Here is a 24,671-nt window from a genome sequence, read left to right as displayed (position 1 = left end):
GGGCTGTACCTTCGACTAAAGGTCCTATGGGAAAATGCATGGGGAAAACGCGTTTTGGGACCCCCCTTTTTTCTCGGCCCCCGCTTGACGAACCCCCCCGAGACTTTCAGGGTAGGAGCTGAGCGGAGCGCCCCATTAGTTTTGAAAATTTCACGATGATTCGTCAACCGGCGCCAAAGTTATTCAAAATAGAATTTTGAGATTTCCGATGGAAACACGGTCCAAGCTATAACTATCTACTGGCGACCGCCGTGTTCAAAGCAAGTATTAAAATATTGAGTCCCAAGTGGGCGAGTGTTGCTCTCTTCTTGTCTCGCACCCCTTTTCATAACAATCCTCACGGACATCCGTTCCGAATACCGTAGCGAATTTCAGCGCTACAATCAGACCGCAAAACAAGAACAGACCGCGAGACAAGAAGAGAGCAACACTCGCCCACTTGGGACTCAATATTTTAATACTTGCTTTGAACAAGGCGACTCACAGGAGTTTCAGAGGCACTACAGATACCATCAGGCCACGGGGTGGCCACGCCCAGAGGGGCGTGAATTGAACTTTATCAGAAGCCTAAAACTGCCGCAGTTTATTTGCATCGAAAGCTGCAGCCCATGAGGAAGTGCTGCTATGCACGAAACGCGTCGGGCTAAACTTTGCATTTTTGAAGTGAAACTTTCTCTCTTGCCTGGTTGCCTCAACACTCTTCAATAAAAGGTGGCGAAAAAGAAATCCGTTTTGGGCCTCTCCTTGTTGGGCGAAAGTGAGTTGGATATATATATATATATCTGGCTCGGGTGCAAAAACATATATATATATATATATATATATATATATATATATAAACACAATGTCATTATGTCACTTTGGTATCTCATTTTTATACTGTGTTGAAATTTTAGCAACCGATAGAAATGTTGCACAGTATTGTTTTCGTATGTCTGTGACCAGTCTACAGTCTTTCTTCCATGTTCACAGCCGATAGATCAGAAGGTTAAAATGACATGATTAAATTGTAAAAAATACACTTTACCTATACAAAGAATGTGTGTAAAAAAAGCAATTAAATAGACATAAGCACAGTGCAGCGCTCATGAGATCAAGACCGCAGGACTGCGGCCTAAACGCATCATATGAACTGTTAAAAATGTTAAATAAACAAGCATGTTACTGAGGAGTCTGTGCCCGACCTGTTTGTTCACTCAAAATCGGGAGCTTTTGGATGTCTGAAGCGGAGTACAGCTGATTCCACATCACAGACCCCCTCCTCGTTTCATTTGGGTGATTTCAACTCAATACAGCCAAGGTGTGGATCTTCCGGTGTCAGGCCTCCGGAGGACAAAGAGGCGATAATGGGGGCAACGTTGGGGTCTTTCTCCCGCCCAAGACTGAACCGATGGGCAAAGAACAATTCATGGACAGAATTAAATAGAAAGAGGAACTCCAAGATGGCGGCCGCGCTGGAAGCATAGCGGCAGTCTAGTCTTTCTCCCCACAGGTGTTCCGAGGTTAGGTGAGGCGCGCGCTCCAAGAGGAATGCGCACTTCACTGAGGTAATTCAGAGAGAGAGCAGTACGAAGTTAGAGTTCCTGAGTAAAATAGAGAGAGCACCAGAAGAGTTAGTTAGTAGCGTCAGAGCAACTAAATAGTTTTCCAAAGTCAGAACCCTACACGATTCCGAGAGAATTACGGAAGAGAATTCCGAAGTTTCACAGAGACAGAAAAGACGAAGAATTCCCTCCTACCTTCGTGAGATTTTCCGAAGCATCTTCGTGGTCCTCGAGCAGATAGTCGGAGGTCTTTGGCGCCATCCTGTGACAGAACAAAGAAGACCGAAGCTAAGTACTTTTGAGGGGCATGGGAGACAGAATGTAAAAGTATATGACAGAAGAGAATGCATAGACGACGTACCTGATTATCCAAGTCATCCGTAAGACGCCCTGAGGAAATAAACAGACGTGTTAATATAGAGAGTAGAAATAAACAATATAATAAATATACTCACCTCAGTTCTCTTGAACTAGGAAACTAGAGAGAAGGAAAAGCAAGAGATATACAAGTTTAGCGCAAGAACAGTATAGAGTAAAGAATGACACTACAAGAAGAATGCATGGAAGAAGAGGACAGCTAGAAATAACCACTCTAGAAGTAAGCCCAAAATGATAAATTTCTAGTTAAAATAATATTTAAAAAGAGAAAAAGATTATGAGAAAGAATTAATAGAAGGTTGTTTTGTAGAGAAAAGAGTGGGAAGGAGGCATCCAGAATCGCAGAAAAGGAATGGAAAGAAATTACACCACACAACAAGACAGACATACAGAAGAGGGGCACAGAGCTTGAAACCCAGGGTAGGTGTTAACACGAGAGAGAGAGAGAGTTTAGAAGCAGAAAGGAGCAAGAAAGTCATTATGTCGTCTTCTTGTTTAAGGTTCTCACTTACAAGAGCTGACAACAACGCTAAGAAGAAGCGGAGAAGAATAGTGAAGAGCCGGAGTTTCAGGAACAGTCTCTTCTTGGTTTATTATTTTATCCACTTCCCCCTTCCCCCTGCAGGGTAGTATGGAGTCCAGGTGAATATTACTGGAACTCTGGTTGCCTTGTAGCGGGAGTTGGGAACTAGCATCTCTGTTCCTGTGCAAGCACTTCAGGCCAACGTTTTCTTGACCCTGACATCCGGGAAGGAGAGCAATGGTTGTTCGCCCCCTGTCAGAACCGGGTACAAGGATCAGCAGCTGAGGCGGAGGTGTATTACGAGTCGGAGGACCAGTGGGACACGTCGCAGCACAGTGGTGAGTCTTCTACTGCGGTGAGTGAGACAGGTTTGAGCAGGTGTGCATATGCGTTGGTGAAGAGTACAGGTTGCATGCACCATTTTTGTGCAGTAAAGTTAAAATTGTAGAAAATGCTTTGACCATAGAAGTGCTGCGTGAGTGCAAAGTGGCTGCTGATGTTCTCTTCCATAATCTACCAGATGTTCCGAGCAGCAATAAAAGTGGGGGCCCAAGCCACACAACGAACGCAAATGATTATAAAGCGTTATTAAAATCACTAGAGATAAACATGAAGAATGAACTTACAAAATGGTGGGAAGGGAAATCCCTGCAAAAATACCAAGAAGCAGGAAGAGTTCCCCGAGGCTTTAGAATCATGCTGGCCCCTAGCTTTGAAAACCCCAACCCCATGATGCAAAAGGAGTGGGCTGAAATTAACTTGGAAGCCTCAATGATAATAATCGGCATTCTCATTAAATACACTGCAATTGACCGTCTGGCATTAATGAATGAGGTTGATCGCATTAACTCTGAGTTAGAAAAATGTGATCGGAAAGAACAGATCATGAAAGGTTGTGAGGAAATAACAACACGATTGAAAAAATAAGAAAAGCGTTCAAATTTGCGAGTGATAAAATAGATTAATAAACCGGACAGATTTTTACCTTCTCTAAAAAATTCAATTCTGTAAAAAGTTCACCAAAATTGATACAGTCGGTCAAGATGACAAGAGCAATACTCAGAGTACCAACACCGCATCAAAATCTGATATAAGTTCAGCGCTTGAGAGTGAGACTGACTCAGAGGATGGAATAGGTCAAATGAGACGGAATGAGACAACAATGGGCAGCTTTACCATAGCGGAGGAACTTGATCTTTTACGCCTAGATCGGTGGCAGACGCTCCGCCCACGTCCACCCAAGAAACAAGGCACCGACGTATCAAGAAAAGAAGGCAAAGGAGAAAATGCAGGCGGTTACAACAACAAATGAGCAATTGGCAACTCAATAAATGAAAACCCTGTCGTGAACCTTACTGATATCACCCTGAACAACGCTGAGACCCAACTCTTGTCACTGGGCTTAATATACTGCCCAGAAAGTAGCTTCAACTATAATTGTATTCGAATGGAAATTTACAAGTTCATAAGGAAATTGAAGTTAATTAAATTCTTTAAACAGAAACAAGCAAGCAACAAGATCGATAACCTTGCTTCTGGTCAAGAAGTGACAGTATCCAAATTAGCTGTATCTGATCTGCACAATGCATGAACTACAATCCACCACACCGAGTCTGTCCACTCAACAGATCATGTCGAATGAGGGTATCAATGTGTCGGAACCCATCAAAAGCCCATTCAAACCCCAATCTACGTTTACTCCGATGATGCCACGAGATTTGATTGTTATATTCAACGAGGTGGTACTAGATGAGTTAAAATATCTTTACCATAAAACAGCATGGAGGCAACAAATACAACCATCAGAAGAACCAATATTTTGCCTTGATACAAAAACTACAAAAGAATACCCAGGTGTCCATAAACAAATCCGACAAAGGTGGGAATATTGTATTATGGCCCAGGACAGAGTACATGAAGGAAGCTTATAGACACAATCAATCAATCAATCAATCAATCAATCAATCAGTACATTTATATAGCGCGCTACTCAACCGCGAGGGTCTCAAGGTGCTGGGGCGGGGGGTGCTGCTACTGCTCGAATAGCCAGGTCTTGAGGTGTTTCCTGAAGGTGAGATGGTCCTGTGTCAGTCGTAGGTGTGCGGGGAGGGAGTTCCATGTTTTGGCTGCCAGGTAGGAGAACAATCTTCCTCCGGTGGTGGTTCTGTGTATTTGTGGGACGGTGGCGAGGGCAAGGTTGGCGGAGCGGAACTGGCGGGTGGGGATGTAGAACGAGAGGCGGCTGTTGAGGTATTCGGGGCCCATGTCGTGGAGCGCTTTGTGCGCGTGGGTGAGGAGCCTGAACGTGATCCTCTTGCTGACGGGGAGCTAATGCAGGTTTCTCAGGTGGGCGGATATGTGGCTGTGGCGAGGGATGTCGAGGATATGTTGTGCGGAGGCGTTCTGTATGCGTTGGAGTCGTTTCTGAAGTTTGGCAGTGGTTCCTGCGTATAGCGCGTTTCCGTAGTCCAGTTGGCTGGTGACGAGGGCCTGGGTGACGGTCTTTCTGGTTTCGGTGGGGATCCACGTGAAGATTTTTTGGAGCATGCGCAGGGTGTTGAAGCAAGTGGATGAGACGGCGTTGACTTGCTTGGTCATCGAGAGGGAGGAGTCCAGGATGAATCCCAGGTTGCGTGCGTGGTTCGTGGGTGTCGGTGCGGTGCCCAGCGCTGTGGGCCACCAGGAGTCGTCCCAGGCGGATGGGGATTGTCCGAGGATGAGGACTTCCGTCTTCAGCTTCAGGCGACTGAGCTTCATCCATTCTGCGACATCTTTCATCCCTTCCTGGAGGTTGGTTTTGGCGGTGGCTGGGTCTTTGGTGAGGGAGAGTATCAGCTGGGTGTCATCAGCGTAGGAGATGATGTTGATGTTGTGTCTGCGTGCGATGGTGGCGAGGGGGCTCATGTAGATATTGAAGAGGGTTGGGCTGAGCGAGGAGCCTTGGGGTACGCCGCAGATGATCTTGGTGGCCTCTGAGCGGAAGGGAGTGAGGCGGACTCTCTGGGTTCTATTGGAGAGGAACGAGGTGATCCAGTCCAGGGCCCTTCCCTGGATTCCAGCGTTGAAGAGGCGGGTTATTAGGGTGCGATGGCATACAGTGTCAAAGGCTGCCGAGAGGTCTAGGAGGATGAGAGCGGTTGTTTCTCCGTTGTCCATCAGGGTCCTGATGTCGTCGGTGGCTGCGATGAGGGCGGTCTCGGTGCTGTGGTTGGCTCGAAATCCGGACTGGGACGGGTCGAGCGAGTTGTTTGCCTCAAGGAATGCAGACAGCTGTTTATTGACGGTCTTCTCGATGACTTTAGCCGGGAAGGGCAGAAGAGAGATGGGGGCGGAAGTTCTTGAGGTCTTTGCGGTCCGCTGTGGGTTTCTTCAGAAGGGCGTTGATTTCTGCGTGCTTCCAGCTCTCAGGGAAGGTGGCTGACGTGAAGGAGTTGTTTATGACGTTCCGGAGGTGGGGTGCAATGATGATGTCGGCTTTGTTGAAGATATGATGTGGGCATGGGTCAGAGGGGAAGCCAGAGTGGATGGTGTTCATGACGTAGGTGGTGTCTTCAGTGCTGATGGGGGTCCAGGCGCTGAGGGTGGTGGTGGCCGTCGTTGGTTCGGTGACTGGAGGCGAAATCTGGGGTCCGAAGCTGTCGTGAATGTCTGCGATCTTGCGGTGGAAGTACGTGGCGAGGGAGTTGCAGAGGTCTTGTGACGGTGTGATGTCATTGTTGTTGGCGCTGGGGTTGGAGAGCTCTTTGACGATGCTGAACAGTTCCTTGCTGTTGTGGGTGTTGCTGTCGAGGCGCTCCTTGAACGATGACCTTTTGGTGGTGCGGAACAACTGGTGGTGTTCGCGAGTGGTGTTCTTGAGGGCTGTCATGTTTTCTGTAGTCCGTTCATGGCACCAGGTTTTTTCGAGGGTACGGCAGGATTTCTTTGATTCTTTGAGGGCATCTGTGAACCATGAGGTTTTCCTGTTGCCAGTCATGCAAGGGGGTTTCTTCAGTGGGGCGAGGTCGTCGGCACAATTGGTGATCTACTGTGCGAGGTTGTGGTCTGCGTCGTTGGTGTCAGCGGTGTTACCTGGTGAGTTCATGCTCAGCATTGAGAGGAGCTGGTCTGTGGTGATTTTGTTCCAGCTTCTGTGGGGATTTGTTGCGTACGGTGGTGGGATGTATTCTTTTGGAAGGTGAAGTGGATGCATCTGTAGTCGGTCCAGTGTAGTACGGTGGAGTTGCTGAAGGAGACGTGGTTGCTAGCGGAGAAGATGGGGTCGAGCGTGTGGCCAGCGAGGTGGGTGGGGGTGTTCACCAGTTGCTTGAGTCCGAGGTTGGCGAGGTTGTCGAGCAGGGTGGTGGTGTTTTTGTCGCTGTTGTTCTCTAGGTGGGAGTTCAGGTCCCCTAGGAGGATGTATTCTGGTGAGGCTAGGGCGTGCGGGCTGATGAAGTCGGTGATGGTTTTGCTGAATTGTGTGCGTGGGCCCGGGGGTCTGTAGATGAGCATTCCTCTAAGGGTGGTCTTGGGGTTGGTGTGAATCTGGAAGTGTAGGTGTTTGGCGGCGGAGAGTGTGTCTTCGGTGTTGGTTGTGATGTTGATGGTGTTCTTGTAGACAATGGCGATTCCTCCTCCGGTTTGGTTGACGCGGTCCTTCCGGGTGATCTTGTAGCCTTCCGGGATGGCTATGGCGATGTCGGGGGCCGAGGAGGCGTTCATCCAGGTTTCCGTGAGGAAGGCGACGTCTGGTGCTGTTGTGTTGAGGAGGTCCCAAAGTTCGACGGCGTGCTTGTGGACGGAGCGGGCGTTGAGGAGGATGCATTTGAGGTGGTTGTTTTCGTTGCTTGGTCCGGCGGGCGGGGGGGAGATTCGGAGGCAGGTGAATTTGCAGGCTTGGCAGGTGAAGGGTCCCTGGGTGTGCCTCGGGGTGGCTCGGTAGCAGGTGGGTGGTCATCCGGTGTTGAGTGCGTTGATGGCGGCGGGGTCGTATCTCAGTCGATGCTTCTGGCTCCAGCGGCGGCCAGGGGTACTGGCGCTGGTTGCGGTCTAGGCACGGACGGGCGCAGACGGGCTTGCCTTTGGCGAGCCAGCGGCGCACCCGCTGCGCGCGGCCGCTGCGCGCGGCCTCCATATGAGGGGCAGAGGGAGGGAGGAGCAGCTGGGAGCGGGGCGGCCAATGGGACTCAAGGGGGTGGGGCCGCAGGGACGCAGAGGCGGGAAAGAAAATGGCAGGGGAAACGGAGGCAGCGGGTACAGCGAGAAAAGGGGCACAAATGTGGAAACCGAGCACAGGGGTACAAAAAGGGTACAAATGGCAAGAGTGGCACAGGGGGGAGAGAAAGGGGGCACAAATGTGGAAAACGCGCACAGGGGTACAAAAAAGGGTACAAAATGCAAGAGTGGCACAGGGGGGCAATCAAGGGAACAATAACAACAACAACCAAGACAAGCAGACAATCAAGAACAGCAAATACAGTTCTTAGCCGGGTTAGAGGTGGCTAACAAGGGCGGCAGTGGCAGCAGGAACCAGGACACACAGGGGGCTGCGTGGCGGTGAGGGGAGCGACCTACCTGGTGGCAGGGTCAAAGGTCACTCTCTCTATCGCTGCGCGGCCTCCATATGAGAGGCAGAGGGAGGGAGGAGCAGCAGGGAGGTGGGAGCGGGGCAGCCAATGGGAGTCGAGGGGGTGGGGCCGCAGGGACACAGCGGCAGGAAAGAAAGCGGCGGGGGAAACGGAGGCAGCGGGGACAGCGAGAAAGGGGGGACAAATGTGGAAACCGAGCACAGGGGTACAAAAAGGGTACAAAAGGCAAGAGTGGCACAGGGGGGAGAGAAAGGGGGCACAAATGTGGAAAACGCGCACAGGGGTACAAAAGGCAAGAGTGGCACAGGGGGGCATTCAAGGGAACAATAACAACAACAACAACAACAACCAAGACGAGCAGACAATCAAGAACGGCAAACACAGTACTTAGCCGGGTTAGAGGCGGCTAACAAAGGCGGCAGTGGCAGCAGGAACCAGGACACACAGGGGGCTGTGTGGCGGTGAGGGGAGCGACCTACCTGGTGGCAGGGTCAAAGGTCGCTCTCTCTACCGCTGCGCGGCCTCCATATGAGGGGCAGAGGGAGGGAGGAGCAGCTGGGAGGTGGGAGCGGGGCGGCCAATGGGAGTCGAGGGGGCGGGGCCCCAGGGACGCTGCGGCAGGAAAGAAAACAGCGGGGAAAACGGAGGCAGCGGGGACAGCGAGAAAGGGGGGACAAATGTGGAAACCGAGCACAGGGGTACGAAAAGGGTACAAAAGGCAAGAGTGGCACAGGGGGGAGAGAAAGGGGGCACAAATGTGGAAAACGCGCACAGGGGTACAAAAAAGGGTACAAAAGGCAAGAGTGGCACAGGGGGGCAATCAAGGGACCAATAACAACATCAACCAAGACGAGCAGACAATCAAGAACGGCAAATACAGTACTTAGCCGGGTTAGAGGCGGCTAACAAGAGCAGCAGTGGCAGCAGGAACCAGGACACACAGGGGGCTGCGTGGCGGTGAGGGGAGCGACCTACCTGGTGGCAGTGTCAAAGGTCGCCTCAACGATCACACCGATTACAGAAAATACAACATGCAAGAAATAAAGGGAGTGAAGAAAGAGCTGAAACAAAAACTTAACAAGTTCAAACAAGATGGTTTACTAACAAAGGGTGACATTCAATATGTCAATAACAAATCCCCAGTTATGCCAGTACTATACTTTATACCCAAGATACACGAAGGTAGTACACCAGTACCGGAGCGCCCCATCATTTCAGCTCGCAACAGCCTTTGTGAAAATATCTCCCAATATGTTGACTATTTTCTACAGGACTTTGTGGTCAAGCTACCTTCGTACTTAAGGGACACTGGAGATTTTCTACATAAACTCCTTACGATATCATGGTCAGGTGACTACAAATTAATGACGATGGATATTACATCTTTTTATACTAGCATCCAACATAAAGATAGTTTAAGAGCCTGCGAACACTTCTTGAAGAAGAGACCAATTCCGTTTTTCAAACACAATGAGTTAATTTTGTCTATGATTGATTGTTGTCTGAATAACAATTTTTTTATGTTTGACAATGATATCTTTCAGCAATTGAGGGGCAAGGCTATGGGAGCCTATTCCTCCCCTAGCTACGCATGACTCCATGTGGGATGGACTGACAATATTGTAGCCTGGCTCCGTTACATCGATGATATCTTTGTTGTATTGAGAGTCACTGAAGCTAATGCCATGGATTTTGTGTTGGAATTGAACAAAAATTATATGAATCTAGAATTCATGGCCAATATCAGCTCTACTACTATAGTTTTTCTCGATGTGACTTTGTATGTTAACAATCAGTCACTTCAATCCAAACTACATCGCAAATCCACAGCAGGAAACTCGGCGTTACATGAGTCTCGTTTTCACCCTCGGAATCTCATAGAAAGTATCCCCTATGGGGAGGTGCTTCGGTTGCGTATGATTTGTAGTCTTGAAAGCAACTTGGTACAATGCCAAACCGAAGCCTACACTAGATTCAGAGCATTAGGTTACACAGCACAGACCATCACTAAAGCGATCAACAAAGCCAACGCAATACTGAGAGAACAGATATTGGGCACAAGTGGTGAAACCTGTGACACTAGTGTGACAAATACTGTAGAAGCACGCCTTATCATCACATACAATGAAGGAGAGAGAACTATTAGATCCATCTTAAACAGACAATGGCTAATTATCCTGACTGATCCAATATTAGGGGCTATAGTCGCCAAATGGCCCACTGTCACATATCGCCGAGTATACTCTATGAGGGATGCGTTGGTAAGAAGTAGTCCTGAGGTGATTCCCAAAACTAACTGTTTGTCTGATAGGAAAGGCTTTTTTAACTGTAGCAGCTGTAGAGCGTGTCGTTTTGGAATCAATACTACCCAAGTAACAACAAATTTCGCTCTAACCCAATTGTAATCAGTCGGAAATACACGTGTAGAACAGAATTTGCAATCTATGTTTTACAATGCACCTGTAACCTTAAATACGTGGGAAGCACTACATTACAGGTGCATTTGTGCATTTTGCAACACCTCAGGACAATCTTCAATTCTGACCACACTTATCCAGTGGGACGTCACTACAAAGAAGGTCATAATAACAACCTCAGCCATCTGCAATACTATGTTATTGGTGACATCCTCATTTCAAGAACAGGTGGCAATCGTGAAAAGCTTTTACGATAACTAGAAACACGGTACATACTTGAACTCAACTAAAATACCTAATGGGCTCAACATGAGTGAAGATCTTTAAGACTATCTTTAAATGTATATACACATGCCATTGTCTGTTTTACAATTGTTGGTGGGAGTTTCGCCAGGTTCACTCTTGTGTGACGGGCCATACATCCTTCAATGTTCCTTTTAATGTTATCCCCACTGCTGTATATAGTATTTACTCTCGCCGCACATATACATTAGTTAAACTAGTCAAACAGGGATTTTCCCTTTTGAAATGACAATCAACATTAGAGTGAAAAGTGAGAACATCTGTTTTAGAGTAACAATTTGCACACCAGTCGCTGCACTTCGCACTTTAAGAAGTATAAATGTTTTTTAACATATTTTATACACTAATTATGGTTTCAGGTGATATTTTAGAGGTATCAAAAGTATACGTTAAGGACAATATTGGCAGTTTACACGGAATCACTTTGTATGTTTTGTACTTTAAACCTTTTATGAAGGCTCGTAATTACTTGATTTGTCCTGACACCTATGTTATTGTGACTATCATTGAAAACATGTTCGCATACAATACAAGTTCGAAATTGTCTTCACCGGATGCATATAACGGTGGGTTTGCTACATGTGTTGCTTTGATTTGAGTACAGTAATAACTAAAGTTTCAAAAGGCAATTAAATCCTACAATATAATTTAACAGTTGGTTATTTATATATTTGATAGATAGGATCAGTGTTACATCCATAACTTTCGTAGCACACTATGTAGTAATATTGTTTTGAAACACGATGTGATTATGTCACTTTGGTATCTCATTTTTATACTGTGTTGAAATTTTAGCAACTGATAGAAATATTGCACAGTATTGTTTTCGTATATCTGTGACCAGTCTACAACCTTTCTTCCATGTTCATAGCCAATAGGTCACAAGGTTACAATTATGTGATTGAATTGTATAAAAAGCACTTTACGTATACCAAGAATGTGTGTACAAAAAGCAGTTGAATAGACATAAGCAAAACGCAGCGCTCATGTGATCAAGGCTGCAGGCCGGGGGTTTAAACGCGTCATATGGACTGATCAAAATTTGAAATAAACAAGTACGTTACTGAGGAATCTGGTGTGCCCGACCTGTTTGTTCACTCAAAATCAGGAGCTTTTGGATATACATCTATATATCTATATATCTATATCTATATCTATATTCACTGAAAAAACCATAGGTTTCACACATGTTATAGTTAGCTGTACATTTCACTCGTAAAAAAACAATGAAATTCCCCCGTTATAGTTAGTGCAGGCAACTATAACTCACGCGACCGCAATCCTCTGCTGATGCTAATACTGTATTTAGACACTTATTTGCCCATGTCTTCTTCCATTAAATTTTAGCTATACATATATTACAAATATTTTTTTTTCATAAAGACACATATGTCATCAGCAGAAGATTGCGGTCGCGTGAGTTATAGTTGCCTGCACGAACTATAACGGGGAAATTTCATTGGTTTTTTACGAGTGAAATGTACAGCTAACTATAACATGTGTGAAACCTATGGTTTTTTCAGTGAATTTGCAAGGTTTTTTAAATGCTAATTCCTAACTATAACGTGTGTGAAACCTATGGTTTTTTCAGTGAATTTGTACGTTTTTTTAAATGCTAAGTTACTTTACGCCATTCGTGGCGTGCGCGCCCAGTTAACGCAGTTCGTTCCGTGCGCACACGGTGCGCTTCGCCCACTTTACGCAGTTAGTGCCGTGCACGCACGGTGGTCATGCGGTGCGCTGTGCGCACCGCGTGCCCACGTATGCGGGATGGGCCATGTACGCACGATGCGCTTCGCACATGGGGGACATATTATGCGCATCTTTGTGAAATGTATTCTTTGTTTATTTCTTACCTGTAATAAGCCATGCAAAAATGGTGCCCTTCGGGCACCATTTGCACACGGGGTGGGGAGGGTGTGGATAATTATTTTTTTTTATTTGGGCTTGGGGGTTGTTTGGGGACCCCTATATCAATGCTGGGTGGTTAGGATCTCAAGAAACTGCCTCTTTAGACATTTTTTGGCATCGTTTTTGCTGCCCAACTCAGAGAGCAAGAGAGATAATGGCGGCCGCCGCTTCCTGGTTTTGACCGATTCGAATGTTTACTAAGATCTAACAGCCAATCAAAATCGCGCTCGCGCACGCCACCGTACGCGTACGGTAAGCGCACCGTAAGCGCACCGTAAGCTGGCTCAGATATATATATTGATTTAAAGGCTATTTTCTCTGAATCTACTGAACAGATTTACACCAAACCTACAAAAGGCACTTCCTTGACCTGAGGACTACCTCTCTGCCAAATTTCAAGTAATTCTGTTCAGCCGTTCGGGCTGTAGCTGTGTCTAAAGGTCCTATGGAAAAATGCATGGGAAAAACGCGTTTTGGGACCCCCCTTTTATCTCAGCCCCCGCTTAACGAATCCCCCCGAGACTTTCAGGGTAGGAGCGGAGCGTAGCGCCCCACCTATTTCGAAAAATTCGCGAGGATTCGTCGACCGGCGCCAAAGTTATTCAAAATAGAATGTTGCGGATTTCCTATGGAAACGTGGTCCTAACTATAACTACCTACTGGCGACCGCCAGTAGGTAATCTATATATATATATATATGTGCGTGTGTATGTGTATATATATATAAAACATAAAAAATATTAAGAAATCAACTGTACAGTCACTCATAGTTACAGTCATTCTGTGCATTTATACACCTATGTAGACACTCACACACCGCCAATCATCCATTGAGGTACTGACACATCTAGTCAGTCATGCAAATAATTAATCACAGTCCAATTTACTCACCTATACAGTTAAACACACTCAAGTTCACTTACTCATAAAAATACTAACAAATTCTGTGTCTTCCTGCAGAAAAACGAACAGCACATGACACAGATATCCTTGCACTATGGCGCATACAGCCACTCCCAAAATCACCCTCTCTCACATCTATAGATAGTTATATACTCTTACACACATATACACTGCGTTTCACATATGTAGTTACTGACACATGCACAACTGAGATATACATTCAATCACTAACACACCCTTACATACAGTCACCCAACCATACAGTCCATCACAGATGCACTCTTAAAACCATGCACCCATAGAATCACCCACTCACACATCTAGTCGCAGAGTCACACACACCCTACCCACACAAACACTCAGGCACCCATACAGATACTCAGACAACCAATCAATAACCCATATAGACACTCATATAGCTATTCACAAAACCATGCAGCCACTTATACACCAACACACAGACACATACAGACATTCACACAGTTTAGTCACTAGTCTGCAGTATGATACATTTAATGACTCACTTATAGAGTCAGTTACGCACCTAGAAAATCATCCATTCACACACTTGTACACCCACTTATTCTTCAGCAGGCCTTTCCCATATATATTAAACATATTAAAACTGTTCAGAAACACATACTCAATGGATGATGTCATCAGTGATGTCATTTGAGATGTCATCAGTGATGTCATCAGTGATGTCACTGACCATGTCATGAGTGATGTAATTTGTGACGTCATCAGCAGTGCATTGCGGGGGCGCGAGTTATAGTTAGCTGAACTAACTATAACATGGGAATTTCTAGGGTTTTGTACGAGGGAAATGTCCAGCTAACTATAACGCCCCTAAAACCTATGGTTTTTTCAGTGAATTTCTAAGGTTTTTTAAATGCTAATTCCTAACTATAACGTGCATGAAACCTATGGTTTTTTCAGTGAATTTCAAAGGTTTTTTAAATGCTAATTCCTATCTATAACTTATCTCTAAAGATATCATGAAAAGCATTCTTTTTTAAAAGTAGGGTGCACATTAGTTTTGTGGAAAAGCATCTTTGTGATTGGTTAAGAAAAAGCAGTTTCAACGTGGAGTACATATCATAGGATAAAATTTGCTCAGCTCAACCACACCTGCTACTTGCATTTGGAAGGCACTGTTCGAACTTAAAACAATCGTGAACTTTTAACCTGCATGTGTCGTTAAATGTTCAAGAAAATGTTGCAAAAAAATATTGTTAAGTTTTAAAAAATTGATGAACTTTTAACCTACACGTGTTGTAGAATGTTCTAGAAAGTGTGTTGATAGAATACGTTGCACTTCTGACTTCTATGTGTTGTTGAATATTTAAAAAACGGTTCATATGGAAAATTAAAAAGAAACCAATAGAGACATTTTGAAACCTAAAAGAATCAAGGAACTATTCTAATTTATTCTTTACATGTATTTATGTGTGGAGCAACACAATTATAAACACAACAGCACCAGGAAGAGGAAGAAGCAGGGAGTGGGGGAGGGGGGGATGGGCAGAATGGCACACATGCACAATTAAGTACAACACACATATAGACTAACAATGGCCAAAATGAAACACACCAACAAGGAGCACAAGTCACACAACCCGTCAACATCACACCACTGAACGAGCATAGAAGTGAAAACCACGCTGCATTCATACAGGATGTGTACAAAGGCCATTCGTTAGTGTTGTGGGATGTCTGTGACCGTGGTCATCATGGATTAGATGCCCAGCATGTGGCACATGGTCGAGTTCACTGTGTGTTATGTTGCCAAACAGCTGCTCCTCCCTCCCACGAGCCCCCACACTTTTGTACGGTGCGCTGTTGTATCTCGTGCACTCGTACGGCACACCATTGTAATGCCTATTTGCGCATGTCCTGCTACATTCCAACTACACCATCACAGTGCCGTTTGGAGGTGGTGCATGCCACTTTACAACATCGACTGCTGCGGCTCTTGTAGCAGGCCACACCAGAACACAGAGACACACTTACCGCACTTCCTGTACACGGACATGTCCGAGACACCCAGTTCCCCTTGCCGGATAGTCACACCCCTGCACTGACCTGTGAACCCCAGACCAGCACACGCCAGTTGTGCATGCAGGAGGATGCGTGCGTAGCTACACGTCCAGGCTCACTGCCAACGCTGAGGTGACAGCACACTGTGATGTTGCAGGGCTCGTGCCTATCATGCTAAGACAATGACCACAGGGACACACTTGATAAGATGTGGGTTTGGGGGACATTGGCGGTCCTGGAGTTGTTGAGATGAGTCTTCTGGCCCTCATGGGTTTCCCTGTATCATGCTCATTGACTCTATGGCACCTGTGGGTGTTCTGGTGTGGCTCTTGGCTGTGTTCCCTTTCATAGTGCAGGTAGTTGTCCTGCTTAACACCAGCAGAAAGCAGGTGTAAAATCCCTGGTGCTAACGTGTCTTATCGCCGGAATTTGTTTCGCATTGCAATTGGTGTGAAAGTTGTGATGTGATTTTTTTCGTGTGCAGAACAATATACGAACTGAGCAGAGTATCTCGTCAAGACCCAATCAATATAAATACAATGAGATTTCTTAATAGATTTTGTGTGTACACTGTAAGTGCAGCCAATACCTCAGTGCAATTCAATACAGGATTTTAGTATTTAGAATAAATCAGAAAGGTGGAACGGCTAGTCTCCATTTCATTATCAGCACTTTAACGGAAGTAAAGTTGAGATAAATCTAACACACTATTCAGAAGTTGGTGCAAACTGCAGATATCACCAATATTCCAGCAATAAGTGCCCCAAAATTTAACACCATGGTGGACTCCATCAAATAACAGTAATAAGAACAAGAAAGAGTCACACAGCAGATAAGAGAACAACCAAAAACGTTATTAGATTTTTTTTCTAACTTTATTTTTTATAATCATAAAAATGTAAACGATATACTATTTTCAAACTTCATTTTTTTATTAACATATATATGAACGATAATCTAATAAACAAAATGTATCAACAATAATGCAAAACAACAAGGCGGAACAATCTTGTGGGGATCACGGATGTCGACGACTGACCTGGAAAATCAGAAACATTGTTAAAAAAAACAACATGCTATTCTCAACAAAATACCACAAGAAACAAATCACAGATATATAAAATGCATACAGCTAACAACATTTTAGAAGTTTAACTTACAAAAACTGTAAATGTTGCCGCTTTAAAATATTTACCGAATCTGAGGACATTTTTTTGCAGAAGGCACCACGCCCACAACGTTTTTCTTTAGTGGTGAGGACATTTTTTACTTTTCCCAAGGGGCAAACAAAGACCAATGCCACCTTGGTCACGTGAAAGATTTGCAAAAGAGTTCTGTCACGAGGGGATCCTAACAAGAAATACTCGTATGGCAAGTATGATGAAACACCTAAGGACCCTTCATCCGAACAATCTTACACGAGAAGAGTGCAAACAGATGAGAAACACTCCTATTCTGTATCTGTAAAAAAGAATCACAAATAAATGTATATTAATACCTTTCAAAATTATACTATTCCATTACTGTACGAACACATTTTATATAAATACTGACTAAGAAACTATGTCCCTGAACCACAAGTGTGACGATGGTTAAAACACTAAATGCATAGTGCATACTACTTTGAAGCAGTTCATGCCCTAAAGTCTACCTCACTAAAACTCTACATGCAAACTGACTAAATGATTACAGTACTATAAGGAGACACACTGGGTGAGTGACAGGGTGTTTGCTAGAAGAGTATGAATACTAACTAGGGAATTGAAGGTGTGAAACACAACTGTGTAGGTGATTAGAGGACTGCATCCATACTGCATAGGCATTTAAAGCAGTCCATGTGCTAAGGCCTGGCTCACTGCATGACTACTTGGGTACTGACTGAATGATTAGAGTACAGCAAGGAGAGTGCCTAGGTGAATTTATAAGTGCTAGGCTTTTCGCACAGGGAATGAATTAGTACTTGGTACTGAATGGGTCACTAGAGGAGTGCAAAGGCAGTGACAAGATGTTTGCTGGACTGTATGGATACTGACTAGGAAATTGAAAGTTTGAAAGACAAGTGTCTAGGTGGTTAGAAGACTGCATGCATAGTGGATAGGGGTTTGAAGCAGTCCATGTGCTAAGGCCTGGCTCAGTGCATGAATACTTAGGCACTGACTGAATGATTAGAGTACTGCAAAGATAGAGTCTTGGTGAATTTATAAGTGTTTGAGTTTTCGCACAGTGAATGGATTAGTACATGATGCTGTATAGGTCACTAGAAGACTGCAAAGGGAGTGACAGGGTGTTTCCTGGAAGTGTATGGATACTGACTAGGGAATTGAAGGTGTGAAAGAAAAATTGTGTAGTATTTGGGTACTGACTGAATGATTAGAGTACTGCAAGGAGAGTGCCTGGGTGAATTTATTAGGGTTTGGTGCAGTGAATGCATTAGTACATGATGCTGAATGGGTCACTAGAGGAGTGCAACAGGAGTGACAGGGTGTTTGCTGGAAGTGAATGGATACTGGCTGGGGAATTGAAGGTGTGAAAGACAAGTGTGTAGGTGGTTAGAGGTGTGCATGCATAGTGGATAGGGGTTTGAAGAAGTCCATGTGCTAAGACCTGGCTCAGTGCATGAATACTTAGGCAGTGACTGAATCATTAGAGTACTGGAAAGAGAGTGTCTTGGTGAATGTATAAGTGTATGGGTTTTGGCACAGTGAATGGATTAGTACATGCTGTTGAATGGGTCTCTAGAGGACTGCAAAGGAAGTTACAGGGTGTTTCCTGGAAGTGTATGGATACTGACTAGGGAATTGAAGGTGTAAAAGACAAGTGTATAGTATGTTAGAACACTACATGCATACTGCATAGACATTTGAAGCAATCTATTTGGTACTTAGAAACTGACTAAATAATCAGACTACTGCTAGGACAGTGCTTAGGTAAAACTTAAAAATTTTCAGTTCTGCCACAGTGAACAGAATAGTACATGGTACTGCACCTTAGTGTCAAACCCTGACTCATTTTATCAATGCATAAGCAAAGACTAGCTTCTAATGCCACTAAAACTTGACAACATGACAGGTTTTAAAAGAGTTATCTGCTAAAAAATACACGATGTTACCAAATGCTTCTCTCACAGTGCTTCCCAAATGCACACAGACTCACAGTGTGATTCTAGACAACAACCACTATCCCTAGAAGTTTACCAAAACTCATTCACTACTGTGGAAGTGGTAAGGGAACTGCACACAATCTACATATTTCAGGAATGCACTTTTGTGTCAAAGACTGACTCATTTAATCAAAGCATAAGCAAAAACTGGCTTCTAATGCTACTAACACTTGACAACATGACAGGTTTTAAAACAGTTATCTGCCACCAAATACACAATGTTACCAAATGCTTCTCTCACAGTGGTTCCCATATGCACACAGACTCACTGTGTATTTCTAGACAACAACCACTATCCCTAGGAGTTTACCAAAACTGATTCACTACTATGGAAACGTTAACGAAACTGCACACAATGTATACATTTCAAGACAGCACTTTTGTGTCAAAGCCTGACTCATTTAATCAACGCATAAGCAAAGACTGGCTTCTAATGCTACTAAAACTTGACAACATGACCGGTTTTAAAACAGTTATCTGTCAGCAAATACACGATGTTACCAAATGCTTCTCTCACAATCCTTACCCAAATGCACACAGACTCACAGTGTGATTCTAGACAAGCACCACTATCCCTAGGAGTTTTAAAAAACTAATTCACTACAGTGGAAGTGGTAAGGGAACTGCACACAATCTACATATTTCACGACTACACTTTAGTGTCAATGCCTGACTCATTTAATCAAAGCATAAGCCATAACTGGCTTCTAATGCTACTAAAACTTGACAACATGACCGGTTTTAAAACAGTTATCTGTCAGCAAATACACAATGTTACCAAACACTTCTCTCACAGTGGTTCCCAAATGCACACAGACTCACAGTGTGATTCTAGACAAGCACCACTATCCCTAGGAGTTTACCAAAACTCATTCACTACAATGGAAGTGGTAAGGGAACTGCACACAATCTACATATTTCACAACTACACTTTAGTATCAATACCTGACTCATTTAATCAATATCTAACTCATTTGATTAAATGACCAAAGACTGGCTTCTAATGCCACTAAAACTTGACAACATGACAGGTTTTAAAATAGTTATCTGTCAGCAAATACACAATGTTACCAAACACTTCTCTCACAGTGGTTGCCAAATGCACACAGACTCACTGTGAGATTCTAGACAAACAACACTATCCCTAGGAGTTTACCAAAACTCATTCACCACTATGGAAGTGGTACGGGAACTGCACACAATGTACATATTTCAAGACTGCACTTTTGTGTCAAAGCCTGACATATTTAATCAACGCATAAGCAAAGACTGCCTTCTAATGCTACTAAAACTTGACAACATGACACGTTTTAAAAGAGTTATCTGTCAGAAAATACACAATGTTACCAAATGCTTCTCTCACAGTGGTTTTAAAATGCACACAGACTCACAGTGTGATTCTAGACAAGCACCACTATCCCTAGGAGTTTACCAAAACTCATTCACTACAGTAGAAGTGGTAAGGGAACTGCACAAAATCTACATATTTCACGACTGCACTTTTGTGTCAAAGCCTCACTCATTTAATCAACACATAAGCAAAGACTGGCTTCTAATGCTACTAAAACTTGACAACATGACAGGTTTTAAAAGAGTTATCTATCAGAAAATACACGATGTTACCAAATGCTTCTCTCACAGTGGTTCCCAAATGCACACAGACTCACTGTGTGATTCTAGACAAACAACACTCAGCCTCATGCATCAAGCCAAAATCCAGTCGGTAAAATACCGATTCGCTAATAGCTCCCGGTATTGAGTTAAAAATACCCAATCCCAATGCATCAACCCAAAAGCAAAAATCGCTATTTAAGGAATCCTTAAATAGCGATTCCTTAAATAGCGATAGCATTTAAGGAATCCCAAATTGAGATTCCTTAATTTAAGGAATCTCAATTTGGGATTCCTTAAATGCAATGCATGAAATTTAAAAAATTAGCGAATTCGCTAATAGGGGGAGCAAATTACCATGAAGATGAACTGCATGGTAATTTGCTAAAAGTTTGAAAAATGCCCTTTTGTGCATTTTTCAAAGTTTCATGTTGCGCACACACATGCCCTTAGAGCATGTGTGTGTGCAACATCTGTGCACATATCAATTTCAGGGGTGCAATAGGGTGTCATTTTGACACCCTTGCACCCTTGAAATTGCATGAGCAATTTGCGAGAACCTACTGGTACTCGCTATTTGCTCATGCAATCTCCAATTCATTCCTATGGGCCTGGAGGCCCATAGGAATGATTGGGATGGCATTCCTTAATTGCTACTCACAATTTGCTAGTAGCAATTAAGGAAAGTTAAGGAATCGCTATTTGAATAGCGATTCCTACATGCATAGCCTTTTGCTATTCCTTATTAGCGAATCCTTATTTTTCGCTAATAAGGAATCGCAAATGCCAATGTTGATGCATATGCCCCACTATCCCTTGCACTATACCAAAACACATTTCTTCATCTACAAGGAGTACTACATTTTAGTGCAGAAACAAACTCATTTCACAAATTCATAAACAATGACTGGTTTCTAATTCTACCAAAATATAAAAACTGCATAGTTATCTGTCTACAAACACATGAAAAAAACAAATGCTTATCACAGAATGGTTTCTACATGCACACACACTGTCAATAAGATTGTAGAGAAAAAAAAGTACTCCCTACACTTTAGCAGAATAAATACATTAGTCTGATTAAAATAAAAATAGTCTACATACATCCCCTCACAATTAAATAACTCACCTTTCAAGATGTTTTGTAGATTAAGAAGTATATCAGTCACACACCAGATATCAGTCACACACCAGATTTTCTTATACAGAATCTCTGCACTGTGCACGTGTCAGCAGAACCAAAGAATGGCAAGGTTTCCCTCTCATTTTCCACACATATACATGTAAACATCAAATCACATTCCTTCCCACATAAATTCAAAGCAAACACACATTTCTATTGGTTAAACATTTCCAAATCACATAAACTTCAACCCTTCCCCCAATCTGCCTTCTGCCCGTTACCATAGAAACAGGTCATGTAACACTGTACTGAGCACACAGGTCACAAGTTCAGCACACACAATGTTGCTAATCGAGACAGCAAGTGTGCTTGACTTCTCAACATATCAGCTTATCATATATAATGTTCCTTACAATCAGTTTTTGTTAACCAATAAGAATTATGCGTTTAAAAAACAGAAATATACACCCTACCTTTCAGTGTAGAAGGTTGTCAAACAAACAATCATTTCTTTTCTTTTTTCAAAACTGCATCTTAGCCACCATTTTAGAAACATCTTACTTTCCAAACTGCCATTTAATTTACAGAGACCATCTGAGTGCATCCAGACCTCCTTACAAGATGCTTAGAGTGTGGATTGTGGGACACAGCTACATTTTCTGGAGCCAAAGATATGCAGAAAACAAAGGCATTCACAAAGACCTAGGTTTGCCAAATGTAGACATTAAATGGATTGGACAGAGAGGGTTAAAGTGGCACCAATTGATGCCATTGGTGAAATCCTTCATGCAAATCCAACTCCCTGACCTCATAATAGTGCACTGTGGTGGCAATGACCTAGGCACTTTGACTGGGGTAGGTCTGGAAATGCTTATGAAGGACACCTTTGCAGAACTGATTTCACTTTTCCCTAAAACTGCCTTTGTGTATTCTAACATATGCCAAAGGCAGAAATGGAACTGGTCCGATCATTTTTGTCCACAGATTGAGAAAGCTAGGAAACATGTGAATAAATCTGTTTCTGCTTTTCTCCGAGACTACAGAATGGGGTCCATTTACAATAACAATCTGCACTTTCATATGCAAGAGATGTATAGGAGAGATTGAGTACACTTTACTGATGAAGGAAACAGAGACTTCCTCAACAACTTTAGACTCTGTATAGGTACTTACTCATAAGTGCCAAAAACTCTGAATGAACACAACGGCTATTTTTAGAGCCACTCAAGAACAAAACACTTATCCTTAATCTTTATCTCTCAACAAATTCCTTTTTTTTCCCTTGGATCCGCGAACCCACCGCGAGAGAATCGAGCATCCAATGCGATAGGATGCGCGCACTGTGCGCGCATTTCGCTGTTTTTTTTTTTTTAAAGGGGGGCCCAGGGGGTCCTTCTGGGACCCCCTAAGCACCTCCAGAGGGTCAGAGTATTTCCACTCTGCCCCCTTTATATGTTTTACACACTTATTCCCCTTGCTTCTTCAGCCTCGCTTCTACCGAGGCAGAAAATGGCCACCAACAGTTCCTGGTTTCGAATGTAGAAAGACACTCGACAGCCAATGAGCATTCAGCGTGCGATCGGGAGGGTGTGCGCTCGGTTCGGGGAGGGTGCGCTTACGGTGCGGGTAGGGTCCGCGGATCCTCCCTGGCCATAGATATTTATGTATTTTTAACTCTAATTTTCTCAGGAACTACTGAACGGATTCACACCATTTATGCAAAAGGCACAAGTCTGAACTGAGGACTACCTCTTTACCAAATTTGGTGTCATTCCGTTCAGCGGTTCGGGCTGTAGCTGCGACAACAGATCCTATGGGAAATTGCATGGGGAAAACGCGTTTTGGGACCCACCTTTTTTCTCAGCCCACGCTTGACGAATTACCACGAAACTTTCAGGGTAAGAGCGGAGCGGAGCTGGCCAAAAGTTTGGAAATTTCATGAGGATTCGTCAACCGGCGCCAGACTTATTGGGAATAGAATGTTGTGGATTTCCTATGGAAAATAGGTCCTAACTATAACTATCTACTGGCGACCGCCAGTAGGTAGTATATATACATATATATATATATATATATATATATATATATATATATATATATATATATATATATATATATATATATATTACCTACTGGCGGTCGCCAGTAGGTAGTTATAGTTAGGACCCTGTTTCCATAGGAAATCCGCAACATTCTATTTGGAATAACTTTGGCGCCGGTCGACGAATCCTCGAGAAAATTTCAAAATAGGTGGGCCGCTACGCTCCGCTCCTACCCTGAAAGTCTCGGGGGGATTCGTCAAGCAGGGGCCGAGAAAAAAGGGGGGTCCCAAAACGCGTTTTCCCCATGCATTTTTCCATAGGACCTTTAGACACAGCTACAGCCCGAACGGCTGAACAGAATTACTTGAAATTTGGCAGAGAGGTAGCCATAAGGTCAAGGAAGTGCCTTTTGCAGGTCTGGTGTAAATCTGTTCAGTATTTCCTGAGAAAATAGCATTTAAAAGCATATATATATGTGGGCGGAGCCTAACCACACATCTCATCCTGAGATCTGATTGGCTGTCAGCACTTCATCCAAGAAGTGTTGGCAGCCATCTTGGGACCAATATACATGATAGCACCTCATTAAAAAGCATTGCAGTTAATAGAAGGTTTTAAGACTTTAGTTACATTATAAATCATTTGTTGATGGTACCATACTCATTTTAGGAATTGTGGTATGTTCTAAGGTGATTTCACCATGTGAAAAAGCCTTTTGCTGGGATATCATGATTGAGAGAAAAATATTTTCTCATGCTTTTACCACAGAGGTTTGGAAGGTGATCTATAGGCTAAACTGAGAGCTTATTTTCTGTAAATTCACATTATCTTTCTCAGTCATGTGAGAATGAAGTCTGACATTCTCAGTAAAACATGTACATCCAACAAGGGCAGAGACTGTCAGTTGATTCCTTTGTGTTCTACTGCAGCTTCCCAGAGTGTTCCAAAGAACTACTAGAGCGCTAACAGTCCTACTTATGATAAACGTATGGCACACCTGAAGCCATCTTGCTTGGATTAAAGTGGTAACTCTTAAAACATTTAATTTAAAAAGGAACAAAATGAGGGGGTTCATTTTTCCATAAAAAGTATGATTAGTGCTGCAGAAAGAAAAATTAGGGCACATTTTGAGTGACTTCTCAAATCCTC

This window comes from Triturus cristatus, chromosome 6, assembly GCF_964204655.1.
Source record: "Triturus cristatus chromosome 6, aTriCri1.1, whole genome shotgun sequence".
NCBI lineage: Eukaryota > Metazoa > Chordata > Amphibia > Caudata > Salamandridae > Triturus > Triturus cristatus.
This window is presented reverse-complemented; position numbering follows the sequence as displayed.